The sequence below is a fragment of the Sinocyclocheilus rhinocerous genome, unplaced genomic scaffold (genome assembly GCF_001515625.1).
Source record: "Sinocyclocheilus rhinocerous isolate Xijiao unplaced genomic scaffold, SAMN03320098_v1.1 scaffold2274, whole genome shotgun sequence".
NCBI lineage: Eukaryota > Metazoa > Chordata > Actinopteri > Cypriniformes > Cyprinidae > Sinocyclocheilus > Sinocyclocheilus rhinocerous.
In genome coordinates this window covers 160,880-168,317 of record NW_015636081.1, presented here as the reverse complement: position 1 = coordinate 168,317, position 7,438 = coordinate 160,880, and the positions used below count along the sequence as shown (strand labels likewise).

At 41.2% G+C, this 7,438-nt stretch overlaps 1 pseudogene; it reads right to left on the bottom strand.

The window, feature by feature from the left end:
- The window catches only part of LOC107747672 (Down syndrome cell adhesion molecule homolog), a 157,292-nt pseudogene that overhangs the window by 72,943 nt on the left and 76,911 nt on the right, over positions 1-7,438 (bottom strand).

Genomic DNA, 7,438 nt, shown 5'->3' with positions numbered 1-7,438 from the left:
TTTTATTATATATACAGTGGGTACGGAAAGTATTCAGACCCCCTTACATTTTTCACTCTTTGTTATATTGCAGCCATTTGCTAAAATCATTTAAGTTAATTTTTTTTCCTCATTAATGTACACACAGCATCCCATATTGACAGAAAAACACAGAATTGTTGACATTTTTGCAGATTTATTAAAAAAGAAAAACTGAAATATCATATGGTCCTAAGTATTCAGACCCTTTGCTCAGTATTTAGTAGAAGCATCCTTTTGATCTAATACAGCCATGAGTCTTTTTGGGAAAGATGCAACAAGTTTTTCACACCTGGATTTGGGGATCCTCTGCCATTCCTCCTTGCAGATCCTCTCCAGTTCTGTCAGGTTGGATGGTAAACGTTGGTGGACAGCCATTTTTAGGTCTCTCCAGAGATGCTCAATTGGGTTTAAGTCAGGGCTCTGGCTGGGCCATTCAAGAACAGTCACAGAGTTGTTGTGAAGCCATTCCTTCGTTATTTTAGCTGTGTGCTTAGGGTCATTGTCTTGTTGGAAGGTAAACCTTTGGCCCAGTCTGAGGTCCTGAGCACTCTGGAGAAGGTTTTCGTCCAGGATATCCCTGTACTTGGCCGCATTCATCTTTCCCTCGATTGCAACCAGTCGTCCTGTCCCTGCAGCTGAAAAACACCCCCACAGCATGATGCTGCCACCACCATGCTTCACTGTTGGGACTGTATTGGACAGGTGATGAGCAGTGCCTGGTTTTCTCCACACATACCGCTTAGAATTAAGGCCAAAAAGTTCTATCTTGGTCTCATCAGACCAGAGGATCTTATTTCTCACCATCTTGGAGTCCTTCGGGTGTTTTTTAGCAAACTCCATGCGGGTTTTCATGTGTCTTGCACTGAGGAGAGGCTTCCGTCGGGCCACTCTGCCATAAAGCCCCGACTGGTGGAGGGCTGCAGTGATGGTTGACTTTCTACAACTTTCTCCCATCTCCCGACTGCATCTCTGGAGCTCAGCGACAGTGATCTTTGGGTTCTTCTTTACCTCTCTCACCAAGGCTCTTCTCCCCCGATAGCTCAGTTTGGCCGGATGGCCAGCTCTAGGAAGGGTTCTGGTTGTCCCAAACGTCTTCCATTTAAGGATTATGGAGGCCACTGTGCTCTTAGGAACCTTAAGTGCAGCAGAAATTTTTTTGTAACCTTGGCCAGATCTGTGCCTTGCCACAATTCTGTCTCTGAGCTCTTCAGGCAGTTCCTTTGACCTCATGATTCTCATTTGCTCTGACATGCGCTGTGAGCTGTAAGGTCTTATATAGATAGGTGTGTGGCTTTCCTAATCAAGTCCAATCGGTATAATCAAACACAGCTGGACTCAAATTAAGGTGTAGAACCATCTCAAGGATGTTCAGAAGAAATGGACAGCACCTGAGTTCAATATATGAGTGTCACAGCAAAGGGGGTGAATACTTAGGACCATGTGATATTTTAGTTTTTCTTTTTTAATAAATCTGCAAAAATGTCAACAATTCTGTGTTTTTCTGTCAATATGGGGTGCTGTGTGTACATTAATGAGGAAAAAAAATTAACTTAAATGATTTTAGCAAATGGCTGCAATATAACAAAGAGTGAAAAATTTAAGGGGGTCTGAATACTTTCCGTACCCACTGTAGCTACCAGAAATTGGTGCCCACCTTCTACTAAAAAAGATAAGAAAAACAAAGATGCTTGCCTCTCTCGAGGAAGTTGGGGACTCTTTTTTCAAACTATCTCAAATAAGTGATGTTTGAGAATTACCTGCCAGTACAATATTTCAGGGTTACGAACAATTGACCCCTCTGTTACAATTTGAAATCAACAAAGTGATTCTTCATTCACAGCATTTGGCAGCATGGAAACTTCTGCCAAATTTATCTCAATGGGTTCTATGAAAAGTCTGGAAAGGGTACAGGATTCAGTTTGATTTTCAACCTCCTCGCTTCAAATGGGTGCTCAGCACTCTGGTGAAGAAAAGGCAGTCTCCATTGTTAGCACAAGACTTACATTCCCCTATGGCCAAAGGGGGCAATAGAACATGATCCCCTTCCCTTAAGAAAATCAAGATTTTTCAGCTTTTAATTTTTAGTCCCCAAGAGGGATGGGGGATTGTGTCCAATTTTAGATCTGCAGGCTCTGAACAGTACTCTGTGTGGACTGTGTGGTCAAGATGCTAACACTCATAATAATTGTGTGTCAAATCCAATTTGAGCATTGGGTTGTCACGATAAATATATTTCCCTACCAAGATTCTGCCACAGCACAGGAAGTTCCTGTTCGCTTTTGAGGGCAAAACTTAGCAATATCATGTTCTTCCCTTCGGCCTAGTCCTACCAGCCCTCATGTTCACAAAGTGCATGGATGCTGCCCTGCATCCTTTGTGACTCCAGGGCATTCATGTACTCAACTACGTTGACTGCTGGCTCATATTGGCCAAGTTGAGGGACTTAGCAGTTCAGCATTGAGATGCCATCCTCGCTCACTTGAGAAGTCTGGGGTTGAGACTGACGGTCACAAAGAGTGACCTCTCTCCGAGTCAGAGGATGACTTTTCTGGGGATGTATGGGACTCTACTTCCAAGCAGGCATGACAGTCTCCTGCTTGAGTCGAGTCTATCCTTACTACCTTGAAAGACTTCAGGCTGGGTCAAGAAATTTCTGTCTGCCAGTACCAGAAGTTATTGGGTCTTATTGCAGCTACAGCAAACGTGATATCTTTGGGGCTCCTGTACATGAGACCATTTCAGTTGTGGCTCATATGCAGAGGGTTCCACCTGATGTGCAGCCCCCTTAAGAGGACAAGGGCTTCATTCCTTTTTTTTATGTGGAAGAAACCCCAGTTTTTCACCTTGATTTCCACACTGGGAGCATGCTACTGCTGTAAGACAGTGACTACAGTCGCATCCCCTTCGATATTTGTCATCACCCAGCCCAGGGTGTCTGGGACAGCCGACATCTCCTTTGGCACATAAATTGCCTCGAGATGAAGGCTGTATTTATGACTCTCAGGTACATTCTCCCGGTCCTGAGGGGCTAACATATTTCTGCTTTGGGCTCAAGGAAGACTGCTCTCCTTGAGGGCAGTCTATATTCCAGGGCATTTAAATGTGAGAGCAGACATGCTGTTGAGGCAGGTGTTGAGGCCCAGGGAATGGAGACTCCACCCCAAGGTGGAGGAGTTAATTTGGCAGAGGTTTGGCAGTGCGGAACTGGACCTGTTTGCCTCAGAGGAGTCGACCCACTGTCCCTCCTGGTTCACCCTCACACCTTCAGCTCCGTTAGGGCTGGATGCCATGGTGCAGGAGTGGCCGTTGCTACATCTGTACACTGTCACTTTGCCATACTTTATGCAAAGCCTGAAATATTTTCTTTTAGACAATTAGAAGATGGTGACGTGCATTTCAGGCGTCTAGTTATGGTCGTGGTGACGCACTTACGCTACATAACTTGACCATGCGGATGGCCAATAAAATTGGCTTGTTTCCATATTGCTTTAGACACAGGCTTACACAGAGACATTCCCATAGTGTCAACATCATGACACAGCGTTGAGTTCCCTCTCATTGAACCAGGTTACATACATAACCTGAGACAATATTTGTTATGTAAAACATAACTAAAATACAATATTTATTTATTTAGCAAAGTAAGTATTGTATGAGTGTGCAATTTTGTATAAATTCATACATTCACCATCTGACTGATGAGCAGATCACACAAAACCTTACGAAATAGATCGTACAAGTTCGCAACAAATTTACCAAATTGTAAAATACTTATGATTTGTCTTGAGAATGTGTTGGGTAGCCCTGTCCAAAATCCCTGTATATTAAACATCAGATATGTTCTAATTGGTTGTTTGTGTCATAAACAGCATTTTAGCTTCTATTGCAGACAGTCAAATTACCTGGTAATGGAAACTTGTTGCGCTGCATGTAGTAGAGTGACTCAGAGTGCTTTAGCTGTGACTATATTCAAATAATACTGTGGAACAGTCTCTCGTACCTTTTTGCTTAATTGTATTTTTCAATTTTAATTTAAATTTGAAATGCAAAATGTGAAAATGACTGCAATATGAATTTTTGACCAAATCATGAAGCACTTGCTTCCATCTATAGATATATGAGAGAAGGTATATGTGAAGCCGTGACAGCAACACAAAGGCCCCTCACCTGATAAAAGAAGTCGGGCACTGTTGCTCTGTCTGGTCTCCCCTGTGTATCGGTGCCGTGTGGTACAGCGATAAATATTCACTGCATCCTCTGACTGCACATCCAAAATATACAAGGCCCCCATGGATGTAATAAGATATCTTGGTCCTGAAAAAAGAACAACATATTGTGGTAAGACTTGCTAACCCCAATTAAAGGCATATACCATTCTGTACTATGTTATTTGACTTCATATTCCACCAAAAACAAATGTATGTAAAACATTTATTGCTTTCACAAGATAAGAGAATCCACACGTGATGTCTCTTTGAAGCCAGTGCTGGCAGACCTGAGGGAGCGGAGTATTGAACTATTGGACGTGACTGTTTTGCAACTGAGCCAATCGCTCAGTCAGTCGCCCAAAGCTTGAAACAGAAAAAGCTTTCAACAACTGCAGCCATTCTTACAGTTCACACATACACAGCCAGAGAAACGTTACAATTATGATTGTTAGTTCTTGAAATCTTATTCAATTGTTTTCAGGATTATATTGCGTATAGTAAAATGACTGGATAAATGGACACACATTACTGTGATGTTGATGCGTACGAGATGAGAAATGGATCTTGTGGTGCACAAGGGTCGAAAAGAGAGAGAGACAGACAGAAAAGGAGAAATAGAGAGTCTGCAGCTATAGCAAGCATTGACCTAGTTAGAAATGAGAGTCCAGGATCTGATACCCTAGAGGGGGTTCTAGCTCCTAGTTTACATGCAGTCGTCTGAGACCTGCTACCAGCAGTGCAATGGAAAACTGGGAAAATACACTGTTTTGAAAAGGTTAAAATTAGAAAGGGTGGGGGGAAAAAAAGGGAAATTCAAGTATGATTCTTAGATTAGCTGAGCTGTGTTGTGGAATTTGAGGATCACATAATTTCACAGCTATTACATGGCCCTTTTTGAGTAAGCGATGATTGTGATTACATATGTGAGAGCTTACACACTTTTAAATTCAAGAGAAACATTTTGATCTGACATTAGAATAGAATAGAATAGAATAGAATAGAATAGAATACACATCCAGCTCCGGTAGAATTTCCAAGCAAACACATTTAACACAAGCACATTTTTGACACCACCACACACTGTTTGGATGTATTAAATGTCAAGCCATGTGCACAAATACACACACTGTCTTTAAATTGAGACTCATGTCATGACTAGGCCTATATGGAATCTGCATCCACATAATTCAGTAGAAATCTTCACAGACTTCCCTGTGAATTCCCTACCCCCTGCAATATTTTAGTATGTATGTTGTCAAATTTTAACTTGCTTTCAGGTATTACCAGTTACAGTAATTGACCAACTAACAACATATTTAACTCCAATGTCATCTGCTGACGCTCCACGTGGGTGACAGAAGGCTGGACAACATGTTCCCAGCTAATCAATGTTAAATCCAGGATCCAGACTGCCTGTTCTTCAGGGGATGAGAGTACTAATCAGGGATGATTAAGGTCAGAGTTCGTGGTTAACCCTGGACTTCTCAACCTGCTCACTTCACCCTCCTGCCACCCAGCCGACGCAAGACCATACTGGGACATGGAGTTTGAATACAAGTGCCAGGAGTCATTTAAAGACTAAATTGGTAAATCTCCGAAAACTTATCAAGAACATGTCTATCTTTCATTTTGAAAAATCAACAGCAAGAAATTAATTATATTTAGCATCAAGAAAATGTTGAAATAAACACTGTTTATGCAGTTAAATGGTTGCATTCCCACATATTTATCATCCGATTTATATCATGCATCCTTTGTCTTTCATTCTTTTTGCTCTTAACTCTTTTTCCAGCACCCTTCTCCAATTGTTAGCATGAATAATTAATTTGCAGTGCAGCCCCGGTAGTGCACCAAGACACAAGACAATAACCTTTTCCACTTCACATCCATCTCCAAAATTTGTCGAAAATGACAATGAAAAATACCCTAGATGTTCTGGGTGTGTAAATGAACTAAAAGCTTATGAAGCTGAAAAGACTGAAATTTGGTTTCTCAATTTCAACCATCACAACTCTCAGCGATGCATCTGTTTCATGACTCTGCTGTTTGGGTTGCGTTCATGGACTTGTGTCATTCAAGCAAACAGACAGCCTCTCATATTTCCTTCATAAATTATTGAATTTTGTTGCAAACCATGCAAAAAAATGGCCGGCAGCCACAGAAATGATTCATCTATATTTCAAAAGGATAAATGCATTGTGCATGATGTGCCATATGAAATAATCATGCATCTGGAGTGAGGCTGATACTGCATTCTCTGTGCATGATTTACTGTGGATGCTGGGTTAGTCAACATGAAAATACATTTGCTTTCTTAATTCGGGTTGAATTTAATTTAATGCAAAAGTGATTCCTTGATATTTCTTCTGCAATAAATCAGAATAAACACAAAATATAACACAAAATAATAATTAAATACTGACGTCATAGAAATGCAGATTTGTACGGAGACCCTAAAGGGTCATGGTGGTGGACAAAATATGGGGTGGAAGGAAGAAATATTTTTCAAATTTTTTGCATTCTCTCACAAAACTTTTGCGTTCCCCCAAGAAACTTTGCATTCGCTCACAAAACCAGTTGAGTTCGTACAAACACTTCCTGTTTACTTTACAGCATGCAGTGGTTCATACAGCTCCGTACATTGGAGCGGTTCAAACAAATGCTTAATGAAGCTTTTTATTTCTAAGGGGGAAAAATGCTTAACGTGCAATTTAGTGTGTTCATATTCTGGGCTATTCTGCTTGTCTGTAAATAGTATGCTTTATTAATAAGCTGTGTACTGAATTTGGTCCTCCAATGTCACTGTTTTAGTACATTAAAGGGGTCATATGATGCGATTTCAATTTTTCCTTCCTCTTTGGAGTGTTACAAGCTCTTGGTGCATAAATAAGATCTGTAAAGTTGCAAAGACTAAATTCTCAAATTCAAAGAGATATTCTTTATAAAACGCCTACCTAAAACGGCCCCACATGTCTACGTCACGATGTGGGAAGATTTGCAAAACACAGCCCAAATGTTCACACAAAGAAAGAAGGCGTAACTTTGATTCTCGCTGTAGTATTGTTGTTGCCGTGTGTTTCGTTGTGAAAGCGAAACTACTTTGTTTGGCCTTCCAAAAGAGGACGATATCCGCTTCGTCATGCCTAGAGCTGATCCGTGCTGGTCGCTGAGGAAATACATCAACTTCGCGCTGTCGATCGCCGGATCGG